The sequence below is a fragment of the Marmota flaviventris genome, chromosome 6 (assembly GCF_047511675.1).
Source record: "Marmota flaviventris isolate mMarFla1 chromosome 6, mMarFla1.hap1, whole genome shotgun sequence".
In the NCBI taxonomy this organism is placed as follows: Eukaryota; Metazoa; Chordata; class Mammalia; order Rodentia; family Sciuridae; genus Marmota; species Marmota flaviventris.
In genome coordinates, this window is record NC_092503.1 from 119,256,870 (window position 1) to 119,283,936 (window position 27,067).

The following is a 27,067-nucleotide window of genomic DNA, read 5'->3' on the forward strand; positions in this document are numbered from 1 at the left end:
AACTTCGCAGGTTTCCTCAGCTTTGAGGGCCCAGCCTCGCTTTTAAGCAGCTCTCAAAGGATAACACAGGGCGGCAGGGTCTGCCTGAGGGGGGCTCTGAGGGCATCCTAGGACGGGTGCTTTGCTGAGAAGTTTTAGTTGCTCTGCTAGAAGCCCTTCGGAGTGCTCACCAGGTCACAGATCTGTCTCTCCTCAGTGACAAACAGCCCTCTTGGGCCCTGGTGGGCACCATAAAGAAGCTTGGGGAGTGAGGAAGGAAGAAGCTGTACCCCACAAATCTCAGCTATGGACATCCACCCAGGCGCTCCAAGCCACCTTCCTGAGGCTCTACTAGGGAAGAAGGTAAACACAGCCATTTGTCACTGACTTATCATAAGAGCTGCGGTAGCAGCTGTTCCCCCTTAATTAATGCACCATCGACTTTGAGCCTCAAAAATCCCTTTGCTGAAGCACGGGTGTGGACTCAAATTCATTATCCTGTTGGCCTCCTCCAAAGGGAAGGGGCAGAGGAGCAGCTATAAGTCACCTAACTGTTCCAAAAGTCCTCCCTGGGGCAGCCAGACCAGCTTGTCTCCAGAGAAAGTTCTGGCAACAAGGACAGAATATGGACAGAGGGTAGAGGGTCCCACGGTGCACCAGAGACAAGGAAAGCAGAGGGCTCCGTGGGCACCGTGCCACCTGGCAACTCCATGTGTCTCAGGGCTGATGCTACACCAGGGTGTGGCAAAGCATGGGCTTCAGCATCCCCAAGACCAGCTCTGTCCTTCAATAGATGGGGTCCTTGGGCAACTCACTCTGTCCCTGTAGCAAGGAGAGCTGATCTCAGGTCTGCTGTGCTGCTATGGGTCTGCCAGAACATCACAAAGCTTCATTCCACAGGAAAAGCCAGGATCTCTCAGAGGCTCTGGGAGGTTTGGTGGTCTGCCCGCAGCCCAGGGCTCCTCTGGTCTTTTCTCCTCTGCTCTTTCCCACACTACCCAGCCACACCCCTCACTGCACTGACCCTTACCAGCCAGCTTCTGCCTCAGGACATTTGCGCTTGCTGTACATTTGCTCTGCATCCCCCAGGCATGCACAGGGCTCATTCCCTCTGTCCTTGTCTCTGTCCCCATGCAAGGTTGCACTTGCTCCCCACCCTGCATGTCCTCTAGGGACCTACCCTTTCTTCTCTCCCTAAACCTGGCCCATTACACACTTTTCTTATTCTTGCTGTCTCGCCACCACCACTCCAATGGCAGTTCCGCTCCTTGAGGCATGAATATTTGTCTGGCCCATGCACTGCTGTCTGACCAGCTTTTAGAACAGTGCCTGGCACACAATAGGCATTCATTAAATATCGAATAAAAAAATGAATGGAAACGTCCATCTCAGAAGGGAGAGCCAGGTCTCAAGTCTTAAAGGCCTGAATTCCTCCAGTTCTGTTCAGATTAGTTTTGTTGGTTTTTCCTTTTCAAACTGAGCAACTTGAGGACATCCCCACTGTCTGACCTGCCATGAACCCCAGAATGCTCCACTGCCTTGTCGCAGGCACCTGTCCCAGCAGGCTGCTCCCTGGGGGGTCATCTCCCTGCCCCAGGGAAGCAGCCCCGAATTGGCTGCAGAGGGGACCAGGTTGGACTATCGGAGATGCTGGAGCAGGTGTGTGTGCTGCATTTCAAATGGGACAACAGTACAACAGTGGAGACTCACCCGTCCTGCAGCACCACATGACACAGGAAGTCATGGGCAGGGTCCAGGCCAGGCCTCTCCCCTCTGCCCAGCGCTCATTCACACAAGGTCCAGGATGAGACCTCCACAGCGTGACTTCACACCAGCCTGCGAGTGACAGCTTGGAGCAGATTTTCCTTGATTTCTAAGAAAAGTAACTGGATGTTTCTCTCAGAGTTGCTCCAGTTCTGACGCAGGCCCCTCCATGAAGTCAAGGGCAAGCATCTAAAAGTCCCAGGGGTGTGACAAAACTCCAGTGTGGGCAGCTGCTTTGCAAACCATGGAAGTGCTTCCCACCAAGGGTCCAGGCCCGGGCTGTCCCGGAGTGTGCAGATCAGCAAGAAGAGGAATGGGAAAGAGCTACAGAACAGCTCTGAGGAGAAGGGGAGAGGACTCATCGCTGGTGACGGCAGCCCAGCTTCTGAGCTGCTTCGTTCCGTAAGGAGACAGGGGAAAGTACAGTAATTTTCTTCAATGAAAACAGGCAACAGAATTCCCTTTGCCTCGTTCCCCTTGCAATTAAGCCCTTCTCTGCAAATGAAATGATTTGGTTTTCATGGGACTAATTTAAGCACACTGGAAGGACCGCTGAACTTTTTGATTGCAAACAGCAGTGTGTGTAGAACAGTCTGGCAGCCATGCGGGCTGATGAGCGGCCCTGTCATGGAGACCAGGGCTTGGCAGGGAGTCTGCTCTGCTCCTCCACAACCCCCTCCGTGTGGCTCCAGCCCTCTCCTCTCCAGCCCCCATCTCCCCTTCCCAAGCAAGGAGGCTGGACTGGACCCCAGCTGCAGTGGCAGGAGCCTCTGGCACCTTGGTGATGGCTTGGCAATGACACGCATCCTTTGCCACCCCTTTCACCCAGAGGTGGCGTCTGTTTCTTCTGCCTTGAATCCAGGAGGGCCCTGTGAATGCTCTAACCAATGGAATGTGACCAGCAAGACGCTGACCAGTTCCCAACGGGCCCTTCAGAGGCCTTGTCACTTCTGCTTTTGCTCTTTGGGGTTCCCAAGCCACCACAGTAAGAGGTCTGGCCATCCTATGGGACAGACCTTCTGGGGAGCCGCTAGGGCATCCCATCTGATATGTGGGCCAGGTTCCTTGGTGTCAGGTTTGTTCTGTGTGGTCAGATAAGCATGCCCCCAAGTCCTGCTCCAAGCCCAAGAATCACAAATAAATAAATGGGAGTCATCTTAAGCCACTAAGATCATATTATTAGCTGGATATGGTGGCAAACATCTGTAATCCCAATGGCTCAGGAGGCTGAGGCAGGAGGATCACAAGTTCAAAGCCAGTCTCAACAATTTAGTGAGGCCCTAAGCAATTTAACAAGACCCTGACTCAAAATAAAATATAAAAATGGTCTGGGTATGTGGTTCAGTGGTTAAGTGGCCCTGGGTTCAATCCCTGGTATAAAAATAAATAAATTAAAGATTTTATTATTATCACTATGATAATAATATGAAATAGTTTTCATATTTTATATGAAATAGTCCGAAACTCCCAAGAAGACACACAAAGATAGTACAGAATTCACAGGTAACCTTCACCCTGCTTGTCTCAAAGATGGCATCCCATAGGACCAAAGCACGTTGTCACACCCAGGAAGTTGGCCTGGATACTGTACTGTCAACCCAGGAACGGGACCTACTTCAGTTTCACCATCTTTTCCTGCACTTATGTATAGGTCTGGGTATTATGATGGGATGAGGGTCCTAAGAAATGTCATCTCAGGAATCTACTAGGGCTTGGGTGGTCTGTCACCCCCGACAGATGAACAATCCCTGCAGAGGTGTGTTTCCCCAGGAGTGCGTGTTACCCAGCATTCTTCAATTGAATGAGACAGAAACACAGCTCTGAAAAACTTGTGCAGGGGGTGACTTTGTCAGCTCGCATAATCCCACCCTCTGAGAGGCAGGGAGGACTAGAGCGGCCTGGTCCAGGGACAGGGGATGCCCGAAGGCCTAGGTGTGGGCCATGTCTTCAGAGGGCTCGTCAAATGGCTGCCACAGCTCTGAGGACCCATCTGAGAGGAGGGCGAGCAGGGAAGGTCTCAGTCCCATGTGAGTCTGGGCCTCCTCTAGGCCAACCCTGGGGCATGGACCACTACAGGGGTCAGGACTGGGCTCCAGGTATCCCTGAGTCAGGACACATAATATATATGCTTGGGGTCCCTCAGAATCTCAAACTTGGAAGTCCCCTCAAAGTCCCTCTCAAAGGAAGGAGTAGAGCACTGTGACCAGCAGAAGAGGGGAAGGATAAGAATTCAGAGCAAAGGAGAGACTGCAGTGTGCTCTCCCAGGGGAGAGTGGAGAACTTTCCATGTGAGCACATAAAGATATGGTGGGAACTCAGAGTGGCCCTGAGGGACAGGAACAGCTAATATGCAGAATAGCCACTGAGACTGTTTGCCAAAATTCTGGCATAAGATTAAACTCCCTCGTTCTCTTTGAAATTCGGCACAGCAGTGTGATGCTTTAGCCAGTGAAATGTGAATTGAAGTGACAAACAGAACTTCAAGACAGAAGCATTAAGAGCCCCTAAAGGATCTGCCACAATGTGTTGATGCAGCACAGGCTGCCCCCTCAGCCTGGGTACCAGGGTGACAACATGGAGCAAAACCCCCAGCTGCCCCACAAGGTAGTGATGTGAGCAAGAAACCAACCTATATTATTACCATGAGCCTGGGATTGTTTGTTACTGTAGCAATGGCTAGCCCATGCTGACTAAAAGTAACTATCACCTTGTCTTCCCTGAAGAAAGGACAAATGGGTAACTGTGCAATAGGGGAAACATGGGGACATGCCTGAATTCTCATACTCCAACATCCAGTGCCTGAAGGCTGGGGGAGTAGACTAGAAGAGTCAAGAAGTTCTGACCAGGGCACGGTGGCACACACCTGTAATCCCAGCAGCTCGGGAAGCTGAGGCAGGAGGATTGCAAGTTCAAAGCCAGCCTCAGCAAAAGCTAGGTGCTAAGCAACTCAGTGAGACCTTGTCTGTAAATAAAACACACAATAGGACTGTGGATGTGACTCAGTGGTCAAATGCCCCTGAGTTCAATCCCTGGTACAAAAAAAAAAAAAAAAAAGGTTCCTACCAGCCCTGGGGTTTTTTTGTTTGTTTTGTTTTGTTTTGTTTTTAGTTTTGATTTTGGCTCTGCTAGTCCTTGTGCAGAGACCGGGACAGCATCTGGCAAGCTCTGTAGTAAGGGTTGAAGCTGGATCTTTCCAATCTGTCTATGCAATTACTACCAAGACAAGGCCCAGGTCCCCTGAAGAGAAGGATCAGAGGAGCAGCGCCCAGCAGGTACATGGACCAAGCAGTGTCCTCACCCTGTGAGAGGTAGAGCTTGTTCTCCCAGCAGCCACAAAGGGGAGCGGGGCTGCAGTTCCAGCAAAGCCGAGACACAAGCGGGCTCTGTAGTGAAGAAGCCAGAGGGCCATGGCCAGGCCAGGTCTGCTTAAACAGCAGTGCGTGGCAGTCCCCGAGTGTCCCATCCCCCACAGGGACATTGCACACAACTACTGAGCTCTGGATCCCCAGGATCTCCAGTGGGATCTGGAGGGTACAGGGGTGATGAGCTGGGCAGAAGAAAGGAAGTGTGTGTGTGTGTGTGTGTGTGCGCACACGCATGCACAAGCTCCAGCCACCAAGCGGGGGGAGGGGCTTCCTCTGAGACAAACACGCTCCATGTACTTTATCAAATTTGCAGATGCCACACAGCTGGGGGGATGATGGCAAATTCGCCAGATGACAGAGCTGGAGTCTAAAGAGAAGTTGACAGGCTGGAGCGACGGGGTGGATCTAACGAGATGAAACTTAACAGGGACAAACGTGTTTATTTCGTCTCATTTACTTATTTGTGCCCCATCTCCATATGCAGAGGAATGGGGAGAAGGAGGCTCCCAGGAGGAAGGAAGTGGAAGTCCCTCCTCTCGTGGGGCTCTGCCCTGCCTTCTCAGCCCTTCCAGAACCTGGTGTCTGTGGGCAGGGCCAGGCCACAGCCAAGGGAAATGCCTGCCCACCCCTCACTGCTGCAGGGGAGACAAGGCTCAGCCCAGACTCCCTGCCAGGCTCTGAGTGGGGACTCATGTCCTCCCTCAAAGCCCCTTCTGGAGTGGAGGAAGCGGCAGGAATGCCGGGAACCTGCCCACAAGGCAGAGGCAGCCCCATGATCCCCTCTGTCCTCGCCCCTCCATGGCTCCCTCCCCAGCCCTTGGCTGACCCCCAGATTTCCAGCCCTGTAGCGGCTGGGGGAAGGTGTATGTGTACCTGGGGCAGGGGAGCTGGCGGTGGTGGAGGAACCAGAGGGGACATGCAGATGGATGTAGTCCACAGCACAGCCAGCGGGGACAGGGCTCTGGACCTAAACCAGACTCTGACTCCCGGCCTTCCTGGCTGGGTGGCCTTAGGTGGCACACTTCCTCTGTGCCTCACATTTCCCATCTGTAGAATAGGGATGTCGCTGGCACCAGCATCACATTCATTAAAAGGATTAAGTGGCATAATGCATGGACTGGCACGTAGACAGTTCTGCTGCTGTGAACCTGCGTGGCTTTCAGAAGTGTGACCGAGAATAAACAGATGGAAGGACCCAGTCTTGAGGCTACAGCTAATTACAAAGAGTGGTTTTTTTTTTTTTTTCTTTTCTTTCTTTTTCTTTTTCTTTTTGCCAGAGACAGGTTCTCGCTGTTCCACCCAGCCTGGCCCACATCTCCTGGGCTCAGGTGATACTCCCGCCTCACCCTCCCAAGCAGCTGGGACCACAGTGTGCCCCACTGCACTGCCTTCCAAAAAACATTTTGAGAGGTCCACGTGCCCCTGCCTGGGGCAGGCTGGGGCAGAGGGGTGAGCGCCCTGTGCTGAAAGTGGGCAGGGACCAAGGCAGAGGGAGGCCAGTGTGTGCGGATAACCAGCAGGGGTCAGCAGCACAGCAGGAGGGAAGGGAGGTCACCAGCTCCGGGGACAGCAGTGACCAGGTCAGATTGCCTTGCTTCAGGACAGACAGATCCTGAATTCTCAGCCACAGGCCTGGACCCAGGCTGAGAGAGTCTGAAGTGTGTCCTGCCGGGGTCAGAGGCTTCCAGTGAGGAGCCAGAGGTGGAGCTCACTGAAGGCAGACCTGAGGGGGCTCCAGCCAGGGGTGCTGGCATCCAGGGAGATGAAGGTCTGGGTCCAGGCCCCAGAAGAGTCCCGCAGGTAGCTGAGACCAGGCCACCTGGGCACAAGCCTCCCTGCCCTTGAGACCCAAGAGGTGAGATCTTTTTCCCCTTCTACATTTGGGGATAGAAGGGCCCACTGCACCCCACCCCTCCCTACCCCATGGAGATAAGGCTGCTCTGGGAGAGAAGGAAGGAAGCAGCCCCCCAACTCTGGAGAGGAGGGGAGAGCTCGATTCACCCCTGCAGACTGCCCTGATATACAGAGAGCCCTGGGCCAGTTGTTGGGAGCACGCCCTGGGGCTGAGGGCGGATGAGGGGCTCAGCCCTTCACTGGACCCTCTGGGACCTGCCTCTCAGCAGCAGAGCCCCAGAGACAGATGGGAGCTAAGCCCAGGTAAGACCTGACACTGCCAACCCAAACCCAGCCATGGCCCTGACGCTCAGGAGGGGCAGCTGTTCACTCCTGGCCCTTGGAGTGACCTCCACCTCCCTCTGGGGAGGGTGCCAGGGCAGGGTGAGCAGGAAGGAGCAGAGGAGCAGGGAAACTACTTCCCCTGATAGGTCACCCATCTTTGAGACGGAGGAAGCTGATATCCGCACCTCCACCCCCACCCCAGGAAATGCTCTGGCAACTGATGGGGAGAGGGACCCAGCCAAGTGTCTGGGAGGGATCCTGGGGCATCAGGGTGGCGCCAGGGACACAGGAAAAGTTCCCTGGCAAAATCAAACCAAAGCCAAACAAAGGGGCCCTCTCCTAAGAGAAGGAGGCTGAAATTCCACTTTAATGATTCATTCCTTTAGCTTAACACTTCATCCTTTTAAAAAGTGCAAACCTGTCAAAGTCTCACCTACAAGGAGGTTTGTCAAAGGACAGGAGAGAGAATGCAGAGCACCCTGTGAGGAAAAATGTGGGGAGTCCGAGGAGAGAGCAGGCAGCGGTGCAGGATTTACTCAATGCTCTGCCACTGTGGCCAAGGCCCAGACCCCTGCAGGAGGGGGAAGCTCAGGTTTAGTGCTGCCCGGTCCTGTGTCCATGGCGGAACTCTGGAACACGCCAAACTCCTGACCCTCTAAAGACACCATTCTCTCTCTTTTTTTTTAGGACACCATTCTCACCTGTGCATGCTCCAGCGTGCATGAACACATGCACACATGCGAATTAGAGACTATGCATGCGAACCCACACCCTCACCCTCCAACTCATGCCCATGACATAGAGGGACTAGGAACAAGATTCTGGACTCAGATGACCCGAGGGGCTGGGAAGAGGTGCAATCTCCACTGCCCATTCCCAAAGCCTCTCCAGGGCCGATGCCAGGAGCTCCATCCCACCAAAGAGCCGCCTTCTGATTTAGGGTCAGAGCTGTCAGCCAGTGAATATTTATGGAGTGTCTGCAGGAGGCCTCTGAAGTGCCCTTGCAGTGATTGAGAGGAGGAGCGATTAACCCATTAGAGGAATTCATTTCCACATTAACATCTGCCTCTGCCTCCTGCAGGCAGTCAGGGCTCTCTGAGTCCTGAGTTGGCCCACCTGCTGGATCCACCTGCAGCTAGCACCTCTTTGTGGGCTTCAGCGGGGCAAGACCAAGACTGGGGTGGTCTGGCTGGGGGTGGGGGGCCACTTTAGTGCATGGAACCAATATACTTAGAGTGTCTTCCTTTGAAATATACTTAGGGTGTCTTCCTCCCTTCCTTTTTTCCAAAGTAAGTTTAGGGGCTAGAGATGTGTCTCAGTGGCAGAGCGCTTACATAAGGCCCTGGGCTGGATCCCCAGCATAATCAATCATCAATCAATCAATCAATCAATCCATCAAAATTTAAAAATAAAGGAAGCTTAACTTTTATAAAAGTAATACATGGACAAAAATGTCAACAGTCAAAAAGTCCTTCAGGAGGCTTATGAAGAAAGAGCAGCTGTCCCCCGCCCCAACCCAGGCCTAATGTCACCTCCCCTGGCCATTTTTTTCCCCTGCCATCTCAATTCTACGCAAGATGCCTACAAACCCGTGTTTCTTCTGTTTTAGATTTTATCCATCTACCGCTTAGTGTAGGAGATTATATCTTAACTTCCTGCTAGGATTTGACTACCCCATCACCCTCTCCGCCTCCCCGGCTGCCTCCATCCTGTCTCACGGTTTTTATTAAGTCAGCACTCCATGTTTACATTACTGTCACAACAGGGAAATGTTACTCGAGCTGAGCCTCGTAGTGTATCAGGATTACATTTCCTTTCATGTAAAACTTTTTGTTTCCTAACGGTAATTAATTTGTCCTTTGGTTGTCTTTGCTTATTCCCTGTGACTTCCACATACCTGTCGTCGTACCTGTCGTACCTGTCGTCACTTTATCCCCAGTCTCCCTGACCTGGCTTTAAACCTCCCCTCCATGGTCACACCCCGCAGGTCATCTGACCGTCTGACAGCTCCGTTGGTACCTTGACCACATCTTCCCACCCTGGCCGATTCTCCAGGTCTGCAGAACCCAGAGATCCTGGTTTTCCCCTCCCATAACCCCCCAGCACTAGATTACTCTTTCCTGGCCTATGTCATCATGGGGGAGCACCCTCCAGGAGCTTCTGAGACAGGGTGCCCGGCAGGTAGATCTTTTGTCACCTTTGTGGTGAACTGCTGTTAGCCACCAAAACCCACTCTCCCTCCTAATGTGGCGCTAGGGTACAGCTCCGCAGCTGGGCTGGTTCCTCACCTCCCTGCATGGTCCAGGGGCTGGGACAAGAGCTGGCCAGTGCGATGCACGCCAGAGAGACAACTGCAGCTCTGGACTTGGTGCCAAGACACTGGCTGCCTCCTGCTCTCCCTCTTCCTCTCAGTCTGCGGGAGCCTGAGCATGGTGATTAGCCAGCCGAGACCCTCAGGCAGTGCCCATCAGTCACCATCTAGAAGCAGGACGCTGCTAGCCCAGGGGCCCTGGCTCAGGGCATCTAGTTGCCCCTACTCCTCGGTCTTCAGTGGGTCCTCCAGCCCCAGATGTATTGATTGATTAATTGATTATGCTGGGGATCCAGCCCAGGGCCCTCCAGTTTCAAAACCTTCTATCTCGGTTCTCATTGGCCCCTCAATAGCCAGCCTTCCCCTGGTGGAGAAAGCCGGATGATGGTCACCATCCATGGGTCCCTTTCACATCCCAGAGTTGCCATCTCTCACTCACTCTGTCCCCATGGGCACACAGCTGTTTTTCACTTGCCTTTTTTCTTTACTGGGGTTTGAACCCAGGGGTGCTTAACCACTGAGCCACATCCCCAGCCCTCTGTGTTTTTTATTTTGAAACAGGGTCTCGCTAAGTTGCTTAGGCCCTCACTAATTGGCTGAGGCTGGCCTCCTGGTTTGCTGGGATCACAAGCATTCACCACCATGCCCGCTCCCTTGCTGTCTCTGAGTTGGGTTCTTGGATGGTGTTTAGTCCACCTCATGGACTAACTGGAAGCTCATCTCTGATTTCTTTTCATGCTTCCATGAGACCCAGCACAGTGCCTAGTACAAAGCAGGTTCTGCACGAATAACAGAGACTTGAGCTTCTACCCTCAAAAAGCTCACAACCAGTTGGGTGGAGGTTGAAGGTTGGGAGGAAGAGAAGACAAATGTACAAATAGCCTCATCAGAACTCACCATGGGGCAAATACCAAAGGTGGCAGTGGCCAACATGCCGTGGAATTCAGTGGAGGGCGAGTGTACTAGCTGTGTGGGCAGGGAGGGCTCCCTGGAGGAGGCGGGCTGCTGATCAGGAAGGGGGAGGAGCAGATGGAGGGAGGGAGCTGCTGGATGGGGATGTTCCAGAGGCCAAGCTCAGGGAGCAGGCATGGAGGGAGGGGGAGGGGTACTCAGGCTCCACCCTCGGAGGGGAGCTTCAGTGCTGGGGGGGACCACCACGGCCTGGGTTGGGGCTGTGAGGAGGCTGCGCCTGAGAGAGGCCAGGGATTCAGAGAGGGTAAGTGTGTCCTCCTCGTGGGAGTGAAGGCTCTGCTCTGCTCCTGTCCCCCAGATCTGTGCCTGGCATAGAGAGGGGACCCAGTAAGTTAATGAGGAATGAGTGACTGATTGAACCATGCCAGTCCCCTTGCGAGCCTTAGATGAGATGACAGATGCCGAGAGCCTAGCTGGGCACACAGTATGTGCTCAGGAAAGAAGAGCCCCTCTGGAGGCCTCTCCAGATTCTCTCCACAGGGACAACCAGGAGTGCTGCAGGTGGTACAGCATCCTGCTTGATGGGGTGACAACACTGAGGCCTGGGACCCCAGGGCAGGTGACCATGGAAATGCAGGACCCCACTTAAATCTGAGCCCATGGGATATACTTACACAAAACCATTTCTTATTTATTTGAAATTCAGACATAACCAGCATCTAGTATTTTAATTAGTTGTCTGGTCACCTTAGCCACAGGGACCCTACTGAGGTTACCTGTAGTTTGGGTCTAGACCCAGCCCCCACCCCCGCCAGGCCCTTCCCGTCAGCTCCCAGCTGCCCTTGCGGGCACGGCCCTGGGCTGTGGTGGTTGTCCAGTCCGGGAAGGTGGACTGGCTGCGAGCGCTCCAGGCCTAATTATCTCCCTTCCTCAGAAGCCCTGGAAAGGGAGCCAGAGCGGTGGGGGCTGGAGGCCCGCGAGCTCCTCCTCCTGCCTCAGCACTTGGGGTCCAGGATTCTGCCCTGGCCTTGACCCAGACAGCCAGACAGGTAGGCGGCGGGGCTAAAATCAGACCAGAGGTGACAGGGAGGAAGCTGGCAGGGCCACTCGGGGTCCTCGGGGCTCAGGAGGGATCCTGACAGCCACGTCTCTCCACGTCTCCCTGATGGATGCTGCAGCCCCTCATGGAGAGCCCCCACCCCACAGAATCCCAGAGCCCCTCGGGGGCTTCTCAGATCAGTGCAGCCAATCAGCAGTCCAGGTTCCTGGCCTGTGGGACCCAGGGATCGCAGGAGCCGTCCCCACGTGGTTACTGGAGGGTAAAGAGTTTAACGTGCATTATTGGTGGGAACAGTAAGCATATTCATGGTATGGGCTCTGACGTGTCTGCCGACGGCTGCTGTTACAAATGTCATGATTTGAATCGCAGCTCTGGCCACTGGGCCCCAAGCACCCCCCTGCCTTCCAGGTCCCTTCAGTCCCCTCCACTATCTCTAGGGGCCTTCCTAGGGCAGAGATGGGACATGGGGGAGGGGGCCGCCTGAGAGGGACTTCTCAGACTTCCAACCTCCCCCAGGAGTGGGGGTGGCTGCCAAGGGACAGGGTGGAGGCAGGCCAAGGATGGATGGCCACAGAAGCCCCACTTGTCCAGCTCAGCAGAAACCAGGGCCGGCGGTAATGGGCCGGCAGCCCCCAGCTGCAGCCAACTCCATTTTCTGCCACAATTAAATGATCGAGGCGTTTGCTCACGCTCACTTATTCAATTACCTTAGCGGCCCTGAAGGACTCTCAAAGAAACAGCCATAAATAACACGCGCCAGCCGCCCCCAGGCTGTCATCCTGGCTGTGTCCCACAGCTCCGGCCTGGACCCTCCGTGTCAAGCAAGGGGATTCTGCCGGGTGAATCCCCAGTAAACCCTCCCCAGCTCCCACCACACATCTCTGAGTCCAGCCAACCTCCTGCCCGCCAGTGGGCACACATGGGTCTACCCTGCCCAGCTGGGTGGTCTCCTGGGGCCACCCCTCCCTGCACCTCCATTTCCTCATCTGTGAAATGAGAAAAAATGTGAGCTTCCATGAGAGTTGTGAAGTATTACTCTCAAAAAGGGCCATGATCCTGGCTTCACCCCAGGAGGGAGGAGAGGCAGGGTATCCCCCCTCCACTCCTTTCGGCTTCAGCCATCTTGAAGCCTTCCAGAAACCCCAGGTTCTTCTGTGCCCCTGTGTCTTTGAGGAGTTGTTCCCCTCCAAGAAGTCCCCTTCTTGTCTGGGGACTCCTACACACCTTTCCAGGCCCAGCTTGTACGCCACCTCTTCTGGGAGGCCTGCACGCAACCCCCCATGGCAAGCAGGTCAGCCTCCCCTGTGACACCTATTTGTCCTGGATTTGGGGACAATCCCAGAATCAAATTAGAAGCCACAACATAACCATGGCACTCATGAATCTGAATTCAGGACTGGAAGGCCTAGCTACCGTGGTGGCCCATCCCCAGGGCCACCTGACAGCCACCATTTTTAATTATAATAATAATAGTTAAGGTTTGGGGGACCTTGTCTCAGACACTGTGCCAAATGCTTTTTACTTACATTATGGCATTGAAATGTCACAATAACCCCAAGAAAGTTATTCCCCATTGCAGACAAGGAAACTGAGGGTCAGCGAGATTAAGCTGCTTGTCCATGGTCAGAAAGTGACAAAGCTAGAACTTGAACCAGGTGTCCCACATCCACAGTCCAGCCCCTGACTCTGTGCAGTAAGAAGAACTGGCCACTGGGGCTCTGGGTGTCAGGCTGGCTCTTCCCCTGGCCACCACACATCTCTGGGCAGGTCCTTTCATCTCTTTGCAGCCCCATTTGCTTTTTCTCATCCTATGAAATGAAAGAATTATAACAGCAGCCTCTGAGGGTCCCTCCAGCTCTGATGTTCTGGGGTTTTCTTTCTTTCTATAGAGCAGTGTTCCTGGCAGCAAGCTTACAAAGCCCTTAAAACCAAGGCAGGATGGGTGGGCTCAGACCCCACCCCTGGGGAGATGCTCTGGGGCAGGTTCCCCCAGTCCCCTCCACCATGTGGACTAGGGGAAGGAAGCCTGGACCCCAGAAAGCACAGGTCTCCAAGGACAGGGCTGACTGGGTAGCTTCCTCTGATGGCCTCTGATGTTGGCCGCCAAGAAGTCCTCATAACAGATAGTTTAAGGGGCAAAGGAAACACAAGGTGTGACATTGATGGCATGTGACAGGATCCTCGGTGCCCCACGTTGGCTCTTTCATGGATTAAAAGCCCATAAGCACCCACTTTCCCAAGAGCCAGCTCAGGTGGGGAGGACACAGATTCAGGCCCTCTGCGTCCCTACCCTCTGGTGGCCCTTGGCCGGGTGTCCTCTCCCTAGGTCTGAGCTAGGTTTGAGCTACAGGTGGTTGATCCCTGCCCAGTGCAGCTGGAGAGACCTGCTCCCAGCACCTGGCTATGGCCACCCACAACACCCTCCTGCCGGGGACGTGCAGGAGTTGAGACTGGGGGCCCAGGCCAGGGCCCAGCTGTGAGGAGGCCTCTTGCCTCTGTTTCCTTAGCTGCAGGAGGAGGGTGAGAAGGGTCCCAGGTTCACTGGCTGTGAGGAAGGTCAAGTGAGGTCCTGCATGGGACACCCGAAAGCAGCGGCTCATGCGGCCACCCACGGCATGACAGATGATGGGTGTGAAGCGCGGCTCCCCACACTGCCCCTCTCCTGCCCAGCCTCCACCGGGAGCCTGGCCTCTCCACACACACCCCACAGCTGGCCTGTGGGCCAGGGGCACTGACACTGCCTGTCCCAAGGACCTGAGGGAAGCCATCCCACTGCTTTCTAGGCAGAGAGTTCACCAGACTTACAAGGAGAGTTTAACACCTCTGATTTTTTTAAAAAAGATTTATTTTATTTTATTTTATTTTTGGTACCAGGGGTTGAACTCGGGGGCGCCTAACCTGAGCGACATCCCCATCTCCATCTCCAGACCATTTTTTAATTTAGAGACAGGGACTCACTGAGTTGCTTAGGGCCTCACTAAGATGAGGAGGCTGGCTTGGAACTTTCAATCCTCCTGGCTCAGCTTCCTGAGTCCCTGGGATTACAGGCAGCACGCCTCCTGATTCTGAAGCAAGTGGGTTCACGGCTCACCCTCCCAGGTTCCCTGGAACAGGTGAGGCAAGGAGAGGGGGAGTGGCTGGGGGGCTTAGGACCTGGAGGTCTTCGCTCTGCAGTCATTTGGAAGCCCAGCAGGAACCCAGGCGGGCTCTGGTACAGAGCCCTGGACAGGATCCAACACCCAAGCTAGAAGTTCCCAGCTGGGACTGGGGCCCCGGGGCCAGGTCAAGCCTGACAGATGTGGAAGGGACCCTGGGAGAACTGCAGACTGACGGCCTCCAGCCTCCCCGTGCGGGAGCTCAGGATGTGCTCCATCCGGTGCTTTCTAGGGAGCAGGCTGGGTGGAGGGAGGAGGACGGGGTGTGAGCCAAGCTGGGTGTGATGAGAGGGAAACTGGCAGGGGAAGGAGGGGCTTTTACTGGAACCTGGGCAGTCAGCAGCATCTGTGGCAGTCACCCATGTTTACACCGCAGGGAGGGGATGATGACATGCCCTGGAGAGAGGAGGGTGTTGTTGTCTCCAAGCCGGAACACTGGGTCAAGGGATCAGGCATGGGGCAGCTATTGAGGAGTGATGCCACAGAGCCATGGTGACCAGCCCAGGGCCTTCATTACCAGGAGGAGGAAAGGAAGCCCCAGTCATGCAAGCACATCCAGAGGCTGGGAGGGCAAGTCAGAGGTCCTGAATGAGTACACACACTCATTCACTCATTTACCAAACACCGGCTGATGCAGGGACAGGTGCCGAGGACAGAGGGTTGAGCAAAATGAGCCAAGTCACCACCTCGGAGAAGAGAGACATGCAGAAGCAAATCACACACATCAGAGGGCAACTACATCCAGCATCATCACCCATAAAGAAAGGCACTGGGGGGGCAGCGGGCTCTGCCAGAGAGGTCAAGGAGGGCTTCCTGGAAGTGGTGACATTCGAGCTGCCATCTGAAGGGTGAGAAGAAGTTAGCCCAGCAGAGAGGTGAGGAAAGGGCACCAGGTCGGAAGGAACAACAAGTGTGGCTAGACCCCCAGGGAACGAGGTGGATGCTGCCCAGATGGGAAGGGGCAGGTCCTGGGGAGGGCTCTGGACTTCATTCTAAAGACAAGTAACCATTGAAGAGTGGTGAGCAAAGCCTCCCTCAGGGGAAAATGGGCTGTAGGAGCAGATTGAAGAGAGTGGGCAGAGCCTCAGGAGCAGGGGATGGCCGTGTGGTGGGCCAGGGCGGCTGTGGAAATGGAGGGAGGGGATCAATTAGAGAAATGTCTGGGTCCTGGTGATGGGTGAATGGCTGGGGAAGGCCGGAGTGGAGGGGGTCCTAAAGGTCAGAACAGGCTGGGATAGGGGAGGGAAAGGGGGAGCCAGCCAGGGAGGGCCCAGCCCACCCCTGTGCCTTGAGGGGACAGTCCCCAAACCATAGGCATGAACATGTAAGTCCGAGCCTCCAAATAGGGAAAACTGGCCAAGGATACTCTGGTCCCTAAGAGACTGAGCGCCATGCTGGTCGGAGCTGGTTTCCTGGAGCAGGAGGGGTAAGAGCCAGGACCAGAGGGCAGACGGCGCTGGAGTGGGCAGAGGTGGCCCCAGACGTGACTGTGGAGAAAGGCTTGGCAGCAGGCCTCTTGGAAGGGAAGCCGAGCTTCGGAAAAATAACCAGAGAAAGAACTTGGCCGCAGACAGAGAACAGTAATGAAGTGCCCTCTCTGACTGCGTAACGGAAAGCGGCCTAGTGCCAGCTCCAGCGTGTTGTGTCACTGCTGTGTGCCTCCGTCACATATTAGGGGCTAAAAAATGTTGTTAAATAAGTAGATGAGTAAGAAGTCTGTGTGGAAACTGGCTCTGTAACAACAACATAAGCTCAGAAGGCGGGCAGTGGGAGGTGATCGGCCCCCGGGAGACCCGGCTCCAGTCCAGACTCAAGACTCACTGGCCACTTGCTCTAGTGGGAAGTCCCTTCCCCTCTAAACCCCTGAGAGTGTCCTTCCCAGCCCTGTGGTGGCTCCAGGGATCCAAGTACAGTCCGGAACAAGAGGGGAGCTGAGGAAAGCAGGTCACACCCTCCTCCAGGGCCAGTAACCAGAGCCCCAGGGGGGAGGGCCACCCAGGATCAGGACAAGCAGGGCAGCCTGACCACTTGCCTTCCCTCAATGAGTGAATGTGATCTGTCACCCTGGCGGGGGAGGGGAGCAGCTGTGGCCTGATGGAGCCCCAGTCCCACTTCACACCAGGCTTCAAGGCACCCTGAATCCCCATCACAGAGCAGGCTCTGCCCTGTCTGGGTGTGGGAGGCCTGTGTCTGTCCACAGTGAGGACTTGCTGTGGCAGTCACAGGGAGTCAGTGGCCAGGTGGCCCGTACCTGCTGCAGCCTTTCCTGTAGGGAACATACCTGTCACCTGTCGAGCAGCTCCTGCTGGGCCAGACCTGGGAGCGGGTGCAGAGGACACTGAGCAGCGTCCAGTGACGAGGACCAGGAAGCCTGGGCTGTCCCCCATTTCACCTGAGGGTGGACAGGGAGGAGGGAGGGGAGGCTGTCTGTGCAGGATAAGTGCTCCACAGAGCTCTTGGAAGAGCCGGCATGCCTAGTGCTGCCCCAACAGGTCGGGGGGACCAGGAGAGGGGGGTGGGGGTCCTGGGGCACAAGTCAGAGAGAGGCTGGAGAGGGGCAAGCGGCGTCTCTGATCCCGAGAGGAGGCTGACACTGAGAGTCTGGAGGTCGATGCCCACACAGGGAAAAGCCAGAAGGGACAGGTGGCCCCCTAACCCCAGGGGAACTTCGGCCAGGTGTCCAGGTTAGCCTGAGCTCCAAAGAGCCCTGCGCCTGTCCTTCCTCCACCCTATCTCTCCCCATCCACAGTCACCAGACCTCATCAAGCCTGCCTCCTGGAGGGACCTAGAAGAGCCCGAAAGAGGTAAAACCCCATGCCTTCCGGCCCCACTGTCCCCTCTGCCCACCAGGCTAGGGCTCACCTGTTGGTGACAGCATCTGTTGGCCACCTTTGATTTGGAGCCAGCGCTCTATACACAAACCAGAGCCTGACTTCCTGGCGTCAAGCTTCAGAACTGGAGGACAGGGGCCTGAGGTGGCCTCCCACCCCATCCCGCATCACCCGACCCCGGCTTCCTTCCACCTCTCTGTCCCTGCCCGGCCCTGCCCTGGCCTCTGCGCACACCCTTGGCTTAGCTAGAGCCCTCTTCTTGCCACCCTCCCCCACTCAGCCTCATGACCCCATTTCTCCTTCAGGCCTCAGTTGGTCACTTCCCCACTGCCCCCAGGTTGAGGGACTCCTCCTAAGTCCCGAGTTCTTCTCCCACCAAACACTTATATTGAAATCTCCCTCTGAATTGCTGAGCCCCAACTCAAGCGCTTGAACAGAGGGTCCTGGGTCAGCCCTAGCAGAGGGGCTGGCACACATGAGGGGCTCAGAAAACGACTTGTTGAACTGGTCATCATGCGCTGATTGACAGGATGGACAGAACACCTTGCTGTGTGACTGCCCCTCCCTCTTACAGCCATGGCGCCAGGCAAACTGTGGCGAGGTTGTTGGGAATGTGGGGGCAGGAAGCCCAGGGAAAGAGAGGGCACGGTCCCCACCCTAGACGCGCCCCTTTCCTTCTGAGCAGGGATCAAAAAATAACCAGGAAGGCTGGGCATGCAGCTCGGTGATAGAGTAAATGCCTAGCACGCCCAGGCCCTGGTTCCAGCCCCACAACCAAATAAACAAATAAATAACCAGGGTTCTTGAGACCGTTGGCCCTTGTGCCCAAGGCCTGGCATCCACCCAGGCAGCTGAGCGAACTCTCCTCCCCTGCCGACCACCCCTCCTTTCCCTCCTCCCTCCCTCTCTCCTCTTCTTCATCCCCCTCCCTCCCAGACCCCTGGCCCTGCCCCAGAGCAACAGAACACCCAGCTGACAGCTGGACTTGCCAGCCCCTGCCAGCCCTTCCCCGGAAGGTCAGGTGACCCTTCCCTTCTCAGGCCATTGGGAGCCCAGCCCTCCTGAGCAGACCTCTCTACCCCGGGCTCGAGTGGAGAGTGCTCTGGGCTAAGACGAGGCTATGCCCAACACCTGCAGATAGTGGGCACCGAGAGAGACCACACTCCTGCCTGCCTGAGCCCTCCCTTCCACATCTTCCTCTCGCCATCCCTGGAGGAGGTCCTGGTGAGTGCTGCCTTGCTGGAGAGACGTGGACAGGGGTGGCATGTTAGCCCATGACAATGCCTGAGCGTAGGAGAGGGGTCTCCTGGCCTTAGAGCTCATTCACTCCGAAGGGTCTCGTCTCCATCCAGGGCTGGCCAGGACCCCCCTGAGAGGTGCCTCCATGTGTCTGCACACGTGTGGGTGCGTGCGCGCCTGGGGGGTTGAGCGCAGCATTATTGAGATTCTGGCTTTTGTTCCTCTTCTATCCCCCCCTCACCTGCCAACCCCCCCATCCCCTAGGGTAGTTCCAAGCCTCCCCTTCCTGGGGTGTGCTGGAGTCCTCAGCTTGGCCCCTGGGTGGAGGCAGGGAGGGCAGGGGGTGAGCTGGGGCTGCAGAAGCTGCCGTGAGTGGCAGACACCGGATTGACCGGATGGACAGAACACCTTGCTGTGTGACTGCCCTTCCCCCTTACAGCCATGGAATCCCACTTGGGGCTGGATTAACCCCTTAGCGAGTATCCTGGAGAAGCCCACAGCACTCTCTGGGCCCTGGATTGGGATCGGCATGTCCTGACCCAGTAGCCCCACCCTTCCGCCCTTTGGGGCTGTGGGGTTGGATGACATCAGTGCCTGTGGGCAGTGACCTGGGGCCTGGGTGCCGGTCGTCCCTGGGGCACAGTGTCCTGTGGAGAAGGGTGGAGGTGAGAAACCCCCGAGATTTGGGAGTATCTGGGGGTGTCATGGGCCTCAGTCAGGGTCGCCTGTGGTGCCTGGGCCCTGGCAGAGTCTTGGGGTTCTACCTCCTTCGGGCTCTTCTAGGCCCCTCAGTGAACTGGGGTGGGGGACCCTGTGGTCGTCAGGATTCTTGGGGGCTTTACAATAAGTAAATAAGTCCCTTCCCCGGAGATTCAGATCCATGGAGTGGGATTCAGGCTTCTGTATTTTTTTAAAAAAAGCTACCAGTTCCTTTACCTTTTTATTATGGAAAACCTACAGGGAAAAATAGAGAGAATGAAATCGTAAACACTCGCAGAGCCCGTACCTGGGTCTAAACAGCTGTTTTGAGTTTTTCCATATTTGCTTCATCAAATATGCTAAGGCTCAAGGATTCTGAAGTGATTTATGGATGTCGCGGCACCGCTCCCCACACAGAGCACCTCGTGGGTTCTTCCATAGCCCACGGCCACTTCCCGCCGACAAAATGAACACCTCCCAAGAACATCTGCAGCCAGCCGTGTTCTTAGTGCCCTAATTAACGCTGCATTAGACCAGGATTCATCAAGACACTTGTGGTCAATCTGGAGATGCCCCCCAACTCCTCCAGTGACCCCCTCCACGCTGAGATAATGAAGTGAAGGGCCAGTTGTCCCACTGTAGGATAAAGACATGGCTGAGTGTGACTGTTCTCAGTACAGATAGGGAAACAGGCCCAGTAAGGAAGACGCAAGGAGTTTGAAGCAAGATCAAGTCTCCTGGTCCCCTCCTATGCTGTTTCCCTGGATGCTTACCCCACTGTGCTCCTTATCAGTGACCTGAACAAATCCTCCTCTGCAAAGGACCTGTGGCCACTGGAACTCTCTCCATCCCATCTTAGTGCATCCTGGGGCCAGTCCAGGCTGAGCCCACCCCGTGGCCAGCAGCAGCCCCTGCTTCCTTCTGCAGGGCACTTGCATAAATCCTTCCCAGGCAGAAATCCATATGGTTGCTATCTTGTTCGCCAGCAGCCGCAGGGAACAGCAATAAACTTTATGAGCACGGGTTGTTCAGGGAAGGAAACCTGTGTGCTGGCTGGGGAAGTGGGGGTGGGAAGGGAGGGGCCGGCAGGGGAGGGGCTGCACACGGTGCTGCATTTGTGCTGCTTTGTCTCATATTAGGACGGGGGTGGCCCAGCAGGCAGCTGAATAGGGCGTGGGGTGCGTCTGCACCAGGGTAGACCTGGGTGGGAGGCACCGTCAGAGTGGAGCTCACTCTGGACCAAGCTGCTGTGCTCAGACTTGGCTCAAGCTGCCATCTGGGTGCTTGGGTACAGGCCTGGGCAAACCCAGAGCAGTGCCCTGGTTTCTGGGTGTGGAGGTGGCACTGGCTTTGGTTTTGAGATGGAGCTCAGCCCTCTCTGGGCCTCCCTGATCTCTACATGTCTGCTGCTGCCCTCTACTGGGGAGTGGCCCTGCTTGCGTTCTCCCTGAGATTCACTCTTCACAGTTGGCTCGCAGCTCTGGTGTGAAGAAGCCCAAACACACACACACACACACACACGCACGCACACTCACCAACACGTGCACTCAGATGCACGTGCACACGCTCAGCTCTGCCTCATGATTGTGTGTTGACCATAAAGAGCTCTTCCTTTCTTGCAACCATATGTGTCTGGGCTCTTGCACAAGTCAGGTGGCTGATCAAATTACTTAGAGAAAGGTGGGAGGTGTGGGGAGGGGTGCCGGAGGTTGGGAAATGTGCAGGTGGGGCTGGGTGTTTAGAAATGTCCAAGATCCTGGGTACAGTTTCAAGAGGCAAGGTGAGGAGGAGCAAAGCATGGGTGGAGGAGCTGTTGCTACCACCCATGTCTCGGATGCTGTCCAAGGGCAGGATCTACTGAGAGGCAGGGAAGGAGAAGCCCCACTCTGCCTCCCCCAGACCAGACCTTCTAATGGCGCCTGGCTTTTGAGTCATCTTTCCCCCCTGTTTCTCCGGCCTTGACAGCAAAATCAGAACATTGCTAGTGCCGCTAAGTACATTTGTCAGTGGCTGAAGGGCTTCTAAACTAATAATCGCTGTATTAAAATCGTATTTGGTCCTCAAACTGGAGAAACGTTGGGAGATTTTTAAATGTTAAGAGAAAAGGAAGAAAAAAAATCCCCTCTCAAAGGATAAAATCAGCCTTGAAATAAGTTTCTGTGACTGAGGAACATGAAGTATTGCTCTGTGATTCTGGAAATCCAGCCTTCCCCGGAAAATAGATGCTCTCCAAAGGCACATATTTCAGCCACGGCTGCGAAGGTGATGTGTGAAGTCCCCCAGAGCTGGGTATTGATCCCACCGAGCAGGGGAGCCGCACAGGGAAAGGCATACAATTCTATGGCCCTTGAGTCATTTTTAGAATGGATTTCAAAATGCCACTTCCCCCGCCCTCCAGAAAATGAGCTTGTGTCTTCCCAGCCTGGATGGCCCCAGATGATGCACAACCCTTAGCCATGAGAGAAACTCCAAAATTCTCCTGCCCATTACGACCTAAGCAGTTTTAAATGGTTTTCAGGTCCTCTCAGCTCTAATAGATTAAAAAATGTTCCCTTGGGCATCACAAGGACGTTGAATGGTACTTGTCCCAAACCTCTGGCTCTGAGAGGCCTGTGAAATGTACGTTAGAGCTTCAGAGGCGAGAGGAGGGCAGGCCATAAACCATGCTGCTTTTGAATTGTGCAGCCTGCCAGATTTTATATTGCAGTCTTCTTTCGCTACGAGCTCTTTCTTAATTATCTTCTCCCCAGAATGCCCTCCCCTCCATCATCTAAGATTTATCAGGATGTGGTCTGGAAGGCTCCAGTAATCTCAAGAGACCATCGCCTTCCCAGGCTGAGCAGCGACCTGGGCCAGCTTCTCCTGACACCTGGGGGCAGGTGTAAAACCAGACAAGCCCAGGCCCAGCACCCTCTCTCCTGCAGGGCAGCATCCTGCCCCGGCCTTGCCCTTTCCTATCATTTCATATACACATGCTCCCTGAAGTGGGCTCCCCCGGGCTTAGCCAACCTCTCTCCTGCTCCCAGATCCCTTCCCAGACCCCACAAACCACCCCCATCTCAGCAGGGGGCAGTAGCTCTCTTAACCTTCCCGCCTAGACTTATTTACTTACTTATTTGGCAGTGCTGGGGATGGAACCCAGGACCTCATACATGCCAAGCAAGCGCTCTGCCTTTCAGCCTTAGCCTCTAGGACTCATTTTTCAACATAATTTTTTTCCTACCAGTCCCTGTGCGGTACTCATTATGCTTTTAGTATCTGTTGATTGAGAAAATAGATGATGACAAAAACCTCTAGGAATTCAATAATGCCTTTAAATGAATTTGTATTTTGGTAATCACCAGAATGCTTGCATACATTTGAGAAATCATCGTGCTCCTTGGGTACAGTTTTCTACTCTGCCGACAGTGCTTGAGAGTGTGTGGACGTGGGTAGGTCTTGACCAGCCCACAGGTGGGAGCCCCTCACCCACAGCCTGTGAATTGGCATTGTTGATGGGGCTCCCGGGAGTGGCACTCTGCTGTCCAGCCAGGGCAGATCTGAGGGGGGCCTCCACCCCCAGCCCGACACATTTGCAATTCCAGTGCTTTGAAGGGAGACAAATGTCCCTCTCTCCAGGCCAAACCTCTTCCTCCAGCTTCACAGCCCAGGCCCCTTCCCCGGCCTCCTTTCCCAGGGCTCTGTGGGGAGGCTTGGGTCATTGCGGCCTATGGCATAGAGAGGGCCTCAGATAGGACCTGGCCCTAAAAGAATGATGTGTGTCTCAGGATGATGTGTGTCTCAGGATGCCCAGACAGAGCCCAAGGCTTGGTAGGCACCATCTCTGCAAGGAGGACTGCAAGGTGGGACTACAAGAGGCCCTGGATCTGAGTCCCAACTCTGGAGTTCACTAGCCCTGGCCCCTGAGAAAGCTCTTCTAGTTTTCTAACTCTTGATTTCTCCTTCTGAAAACAACTACCTTGAGGAGCAGGGGTGACTGTAAAGCCAGTGGTCCACAGTCAATGCTTAATAGGAACGGCTGTTATATGTGAGCATGTGACTCATGTGAAGTCGCTTTCAACTTAAGAGCCCCACGTTGGGTACTGGCTATGAGTTCGATAGATAGAATCAGTCAGGATAGACTCTGGTTTGTGCTGTGTAACAAATGCCCCCAAATCTGAGTGGCTGAACACAGCAGAGATTTCCTGTCATGCTACAGATCTGATATACATAGGCACTCAGAGACCCCGGCCAGCAGATCATATGCTCCCCAAATCCCTGTGGCCAGGGACAGAGAATGTGGGGAACTGCTCTTCCAGCTTTCACCCAGGTATGTCACCTGCACTTCCTTCTTTGTCTTGCTGGCCAAAGCAAGTTCCACTTACCTTCAAAGCTGCAATCAGACCACATGCCCACAGGGTACAGAAGAACGTCTGTGAACAGCCCTGACATGGCCACGGCCAGTGTGTTTCCAAAGGCTCTGATGAGACATTGTCCATGACTGGTTTGTTAAGTTTGCACCCTTACAAGTGTGGCTTGTGGTTTCACCTGCCACCTTCCCTAAAAAGGGAGCAGTGAGGCCTAAGAGGTGCATCTCCCACGATTTTGATGGGCCCGGGTTCTGCATGTGGGTAGCGACTGTACATTCAAAGGCTCTCTGGAAATAAGCCATGTGGACTGGTAGCGACAGATCAGGGTGTCCCCATCCACTTTGCTTGTTGGGTGGCATCTGTCACTGTGTCTGCATCAGTAAGGTCTCAGGTCTCAGAATCACTGGTGTTATCACCTGTCCCATCTGCCAAGTACAGCCAAGGCCCTGTTGTCCACGAGCCTCCTTTCCCACCAGGGAGTGTCTTGCAGCCAGCAGCAGGCTGGCCGTCACCCAGGCCCCATGGGGCTGCAGAGACAGTCTGTATTCTGTGTCCTGACACAGACCGCTCCATGGCCATACCCCATCAGCAGAAGTTAGCCTTGAGTGTCCTGGAGTGAGACCCAGAGTTACCTAACCCAGAACATGACCCGATGATAGGGTAGGAGGACACGGGGACCTGGTGTGTGGGCCATCTGCCCACTTCCTGGAGATGACAGGCAGCCCCTCTGAGCTCTCCCATCTGGAGGCCTCTCCCCTTCCCCACCAGCCTCATCTCCCCCCCCCTCACACCTCCCCACAGAGCCCTGGGAAAGGAGGCCGGGGAAGGGGCCTGGGCTGTGAAGCTGGAGGAAGAGGTTTGGCCTGGAGAGAGGGACATTTGTCTCCCTTCAAAGCACTGGAATTGCAAATGTGTCGGGCTGGGGGCGGAGGCCCCCCTCAGTCAGGCCCTCCACCTGCCTACCCAGCCCCCCAGCTGACTCACAGAGTCATCCTGAGAATAACCCACGCAGTGACAAACCCCAAGTGGCGGAGATGTGCAAAAAGAGAGTTTCACAAAGGAGTTCTGTGATTCTGTCATCTGAGCCTCATGACAAAACTGTGGCGGTGGGCGAGAAGCGACTCAAGTGGTCATCCAGCTCATCCGGGGCCTCTGCACGCTGGTGGGATGGTGGGGACAGATCTCAGCTCCTGACTCCTCACCCCATATTCCTAGGAAACAGCAGGGCCTAGGGGTGTGGATCCAAGGCCAAGGCCCAAGCCAATGGCAGAAGTGCCTGCATGTGGCCAAAAGAAGCCCTGTCAACTGGGATCAGTGATTTGAGACTTCACAGAGCAGTGGGAAGAATGGAGGCCTTCCCTGGCTTACCACCCGCCCCTCCCAGAGTTGAAGGCCACACACAAAGGTAGAAACAGAAAGCCTCAAGCTTTCTTGGGAGTCCAAGGTCAACCTCAGTGCCAAGGGAAAGCCATGGAAGTATCCAGAGGGGCAGCACGCCAGGCTCAGGACATGCCAGGGGCTGAAGCCACCACTCCTCCCTCTTCCATCCACCCGTCCCACCAAGCTGCTCTCCCCTTACTAGCTGGACACACATAGGAAAGTTACTCAACCTCTCTATGTCTCTATTTCCATGTCTATAAAATGGGCTGATAATACTGATTACCTTATAGAGTGGCCATGAGGCTAAAATCAGTTAATCTACATAAAGTGCCTGGAACATCACCTGACATACACCAACACTGTGTGTGTGCTACTACTTAGGGCTACTATTTGCTCCCTGCACTGACACTGTGGGGTAACAACTATGTCCTCAGAATTCTTTGGAGAGACAGGGGTATAGGAAAAGAGGAGGGGTGGTGGCTGCCCAGCACAGCAGCATAAGGGCCTGCCTAGAGCCAGCTCGGACATGTGGGTGGTCTGGGATGGCATCTGAAGAGGCCAGGCCTGGGCAGTACTGGACAGGGCCCTGGGGAGACAAGTGTGAGGAACGGAAGCCCTTCCTCTGTCTGGGGACAGGTCAGCTGGCAAAGGCTGACATGCAAGTGAGCCCAGGGAGAGGGGACATCAGGCTGCTTTGGTTTTTCCTTCTCATTTCCTTCTTGTCTTCTACAAATTTGCAAGTTAGGAACAGGTTGCCACACCATGGTGCTATCTGGTCCCACAGCCGAGGTGTCATGCAGTGGAAGATGACACCTACCTGAGGTCTGCTTCTCTTCCCACCTCCCACCAGCTTCTCTCAGCTCCTGGAACAGGCCCCCAGGGGGCTGCCTCAGGGCAGAGAAGCAGAAAGGACCTCCCGGCTGTCCCAGGCTGCCCCTCACCCGAGGCCTCAGATCTCCCCACCCCACACCCCACCCAGGAAGCATATGCACATGTGTCAAGCGGGACCCACGCTTCTCCCTTCCTAAAGGAGCACTTTGTGTCCCAAGTACCACCAAAAAGAGGGAGCGTTCTGTGGCCTGCAGGATGGGAGCCTATGAGGGGTCCCATTTGGGGAAAAGAATGGACTGAGCTGAGGCTTTCGATGCCACAGCAGGCTGGAGGCCGGCGCCTGAGCAAATTGATGATCACCGCTGTGCAGAGCCAGCCAGCCATGCCCGTGGCCTGGGCTGAAGGTCAGTTAGAGGGTTGATCATGCCCAGTGCTGCCTGGTCCAGCCACATCCGCAGCCAGGAGTCCAGCAGAGGGAGAGGACATTAATAACTTGGTGGTGACGGGCACCGCTGTGGGAATGTCCTCTCAGATGGGACAAACACAGTGGCAAGAGCCTCCCCTCGAAGTGTCTCCTTGGCGCTCTCCTGAGACAAAGTCAGAACAACTTTAGGGGCTGTATTTGTAGCCCAGAGTCCCAGCACTTGCCCATGATCAGGAGGGTAAAGGGAGCAATGGGGGACGGCGGGGGGAGCTGGAGGGACACTTTGAAAAGTGGCAGTCATGAAACCTGCCTCTCCTACAACTCAGAGCTACGGGGGTCATGACCACTATAGCAGCAATGCCAGAAATCAGGACGATACTGAGCATTTTGCTCTGGGCACTGGGCTAACCTTTCCATGGCCCTTATCTCAATTCTGTCCCTGACCCCATGGGCAGGTATCATCATCCTGTTCTACAAATGGGGAAACTGAGGCCAAGAGAGGCTCTCCTGCTCACTTTCTCAAGGTCATGCAGGGATGTAGTGGAGCTGTGATGGGAACTGATGGTGCCCAGCTGCGCAGCACAAAAATA

The 27,067-nt window shown here is 55.0% G+C and overlaps 1 protein-coding gene across 1 annotated transcript in view; it reads left to right on the top strand.

The window, feature by feature from the left end:
* The window catches only part of Ip6k3 (inositol hexakisphosphate kinase 3), a 41,635-nt gene that overhangs the window by 1,422 nt on the left and 13,146 nt on the right, over window positions 1-27,067 (top strand). The window lies entirely within an intron of this gene.